The following is a 4,370-nucleotide window of genomic DNA, read 5'->3' as shown; positions in this document are numbered from 1 at the left end:
TGATCCATTTATTAATTCATGTGTTCTTTCTTCTAGACAGCAAAGGACTGAATTGTGTTAAAACCCACCCTTGCTCAGAAGGCACTTATGAAGAAAACCTCCACAGTGAAACAAAAATTCAGGGGAGATGCGGTGTGAGGTCCGCTCCTGGCCGTGGTGGGTGCTCTTTGGCTTCTGTTCTCTGCTGGGCCTGTGGCCACATGTCCCCCCACCCACCACCGCCACTGCCCCATGCCCATGAAGGGCTGCTCCCCCATTGCCGCACCCTGCAGTTCCTGAGCCAGGGGGAGGTGGTGTTCAAAGACTTGGCGAAGGTCATGATGGTGAATTACAAAACACATGGGGAGCTGGGTGAGGGCACCGGGAAATCCGTGTTTTCAACATATCTCAGATTCAATACAAAATCCCATGAATGCAGATCATGATGTTTAAGGACAGGATGTCATCACCCTTTCTGTCTCCACATCCACCAATACTTACATTCTGGGGAGCAAGTCCTGTTGGATGTGGAGACCAAGAACAATAAGGAGGTTATCGAGTACATCAAAAAATCTTGGGGAAGAATGAGGAAACCCCCAAGAAAGAAGAGAAGGAGAAAAGCAGCTGTCTCATCCAGCCCACTTTGGCCCTGGAAAGTACTGCCTGCAGGATTGTATCTGCAAAGTGGAAGGACAGATGCCCTGCCTAGGCCTGATACCCAAGGAGATGATGGGGAAGTGCAGAGCCACTGTGAAAGTCAGTGCCCAAGACTAACACCCAAGGCCACTGTGCACTGGGGCGATTGTGACTGACCAATAGGGAGATTGGTATGGGGTTACCTTGGCCCCAGGCAAGCCCTTGGTTCTGTCCTTGAAAACTCTGGAAATCCTTTTGCAATAAAAGGTTCCCATTTACACACCTGTGTAAAAGGGCATGGGGAGAGGAACATCGGCAGCCGGATATCCCAGCTCCTTGAGTAAATAAAAGGCTTTCTAATCACTGCAACAAAACAGCAACGACAGCAACAACAACAACCACAGCAATTCACAACATCCCAGGTTTTAGGCAACAGAATCATCTGGTGGGACTCAGTCTTGATACTTTCCCGTATGTGTCTGCTTGGATTTTTCTCATTTTGGTTACAGTTGCCATCACTTTTATTACCATCCCACTGTTCTTGTACAATCTCTTGCCCTTAGTGAGAAGGCCAACTTCTTAAAATACTTTTTTTTTCTCTTAAATACTAAAGTAGAGTCAAGGAGATATAAACAGATTACAAGAAACACAAAAATCCTGCTTACCAAGCACTGTTCTGCTATCACTATTGTTGAAATCTTAAGAAACTTTGAGCTTTCAGTGATCATGTAAAAATAAACAATCATTTCAGCAGGAAAAGGTAGGAATAGGGGCTGAAGGTATTCAGATTCAAAATAACAAAGTTATTTTAAGAAGCAACACTAATGATCTTTGGCTGGAATTTCAGGTAGACTGCCAGGGGAGTTTTGGCTGGCAGGCCTGATGCCCTTCAAATCACACCACATTACAGCCTTCACCTGTGGGTGAAGTTGATCCTGCAGGGCACCATTGGCAGACAGAAGAGAAGCAGTGAATGGATCTTGCTGTCTGTCTGGGGAGACTCAGGCAGGAGTGCCACCCTCAGGAGGTTGAGCTAAATGCATTACTTAGAGAAAGGTAAAGCAATATACACAGATGAAAAATACATCCTCAAGCCAGAAGCAACAGTCAACAACACAGCTAAGAAAGTAGGGTAGAATATGGGGCAGGATAGGAGGAATGACAAACTTCACCAGTGACACAAATGTCAGAATCTGGTTGGAATGAAGTATATAGATCAGGTGAATTGCTTCTAGACCAAACTCCGGAACAGTGATTGGAAGCTGGCAGTTCTCTGATGTCTTGGGTCTAGACCTCATGGATTGAAGAGAGCAACATGACTTAGAAGAAAAAGCAGAAAACGTGGTCTTTGTTTAATGTGGTTCATTTCTCCCAGTTAACTTCACTGTTTATGACTTGTAGAAAACTGTAATGTATCATCACTGTTCTTCAATAGAGAAAGTAAGACAAACAAATACATGGAAGAATTAGAATTGAAACTTGATTTTCTAAAACCTAGATCAGCACTTGGGTATTTGTTGAATGTTGGTTTTTCAAAAAGATTGTCTTACTTTTTTCTTGATCAAATCAAAGGATTTAGTACATTTTTATTTGTTAGTGTCCACATACCTACACAAAAAGTACATTAGCCTTAAAAAACTACTGATTAGAATTGATTAACATATGGAGGAACAAATTAGTTATGTAATCATGTATATTATAATGGTCAATAAATTATATAAACCTATAATAGTATGCAAATATTTTATAAACATAAAATTATTCTCCACTCTTGAATAATTATGCAGGTCAATCTTCCAGAAATCAGTGGGAGTTTTACTTTTATTTCTAATTACTTATATTTTTAGCCTGTTTTAAAAGAGCAACTAGATTTCCCTCTGTGTATCAATAATTAAATACACAAGTTTTAGGTTAATTAGGATGATTGCCAATAGTCACATTGTTTCTGATAGCTTCCATTGTAATAGTGCTTCATGGTGATTACTGGTTCTTTAATTTGTGTAAGAAACAATACTCCTTTTTGTAAATTTTACTTTAAGTTCTGGGATACATGTGTAGAACGTGCAGGTTTGTTACATAGGTATATATGTGCCATGCTGGTTTGCTGCACCTATCAACCCGTCATCTAGGTTTTAAGCCCCGCATGCATTAGGCATTTGTCCTAATGCTCTGCCTCCCCTTGCCCCCAATCCCGCGACAGGCCCCGGTGTGTGATGTTCCCTTCCCTGTGTCCACGTGAAGAAACAATATTCGTGAACTACATTAAAAACTCAGGAATCAGTTTTATGCTACATGTGTGCTTTTCCTGGAATACGTAATCTACTGGGAAACATTATGAAAGAACATGGGAGTATAACTGTTTTGCTTTTCAGGGCAGTTATTATCAAAGGCTCTAAAAGTACTCTGCAATTAATTTTTATTGTCAGCCCTTTACAAAAATCCTCAAAGTCCAATAATTGGCTCATAAAACTAAATAGTAAAAGGAAAGGGGAAAATTAAGTATGGTACATTATACATGATATCATAAGTGGAAACCTAATCTATCACTATTAATGCATTTAGTTATTGATAAGCATGCATCTGGAGTCACATTTTAAACCTTTGGTCCTAATGTTGTCACAGACTCACTGGCAGCCATTGCAGTGGTGTTGCTGCCATTGTCTCCTCTGTCTCAATATTCTATCATGGAAATCAGGGATACTAACACTGATAAACTCTGAAAGAAAACCATTTACAAAGAAATTTGAAATTATGAGAATAATCAACAATCTTTTTTAACAAATGGCAGTTATATTTTGGAGTATTTACATGACAGTAGATGTTCTGAATGGATATGGAACAGGGGAAGTTTTAGGAGGGTGAGGCAAAAAAAGAATCAGAGGCTGGGAGTGGTGGCTCATGCCTGTAATCCCAGCACTTTGGGAGGCTGAGAGGGATAGATCACCTGAAGTCAAGAGTTTGAGACCAGCCTGGCCAACATGGCAAAACCCTGTCTCTACTAAAAATATAAAAATTAACTGGGCGTGGTGGCATGTGCCTGTAGTCCCAGCTACTCAGGAGGCTGAGGCAGGAGAATTGCTTGAACCCGGGAGGCAGAGGTTGCAGTGAGCCAAGATCATGGCACTGCACTCTAGCCTATGTGACAAACGAGACTCTGTCTCGAAACAAACAAGTAAACAATCAGAGAAATAAAAACATTAATGAAATCCTGGCAAAAAAGGCAACAACTGGGCACCCTTTAATATGGTCACACAGTACATATTTGTGTTATGTCTATTAAATAAGTTTACTTTTAAAGTACTTACTGTTGAAACACAGTAGGTAGCTGGAATTATCTACTCTTGGTTATTGAAATCAATATATTTGTCAACCACATCATTTGGGCAAGTGATAATAGTATCTATTTATAACAACTTTTCATTTTTATTAATAAATACATTCTGAGATATAGGTATATTTACTGTTCAGATTATTTGGCTAGCATTACCCTTAGTTGTGTCTGAACTTTCCTAAAATTAATACCCATCTTATCCGTTTTTGCATTTGAAAATTAAACTGCTGCTGGTAAATAAATTTATTTTCTACAATGACAACAGTTAATGTCCTTCTAAGTTAATATATGAAGGAGCTTTTCTATCTCAATAAGTAACATCTTTGGTTCCAAATTAGCCACTTTAATTCCACTGCCACATTGTTTCTTAGATGTCATACCATGTTTTTGGAAAATTTAATTTCACTTACTATGTGACTGGCTG

At 39.6% G+C, this 4,370-nt stretch overlaps 1 pseudogene; it reads left to right on the top strand.

Moving 5' to 3' along the window:
• The first annotated feature begins 231 nt into the window (after positions 1-231).
• LOC100424907 (small ribosomal subunit protein mS25 pseudogene) lies at positions 232-753 on the top strand (annotated as a pseudogene).
• The last annotated feature ends 3,617 nt before the right edge of the window (positions 754-4,370 follow it).

The sequence above is a fragment of the Macaca mulatta genome, chromosome 5, assembly GCF_049350105.2.
Source record: "Macaca mulatta isolate MMU2019108-1 chromosome 5, T2T-MMU8v2.0, whole genome shotgun sequence".
NCBI lineage: Eukaryota > Metazoa > Chordata > Mammalia > Primates > Cercopithecidae > Macaca > Macaca mulatta.
This window is presented reverse-complemented; position numbering and strand designations above follow the sequence as displayed.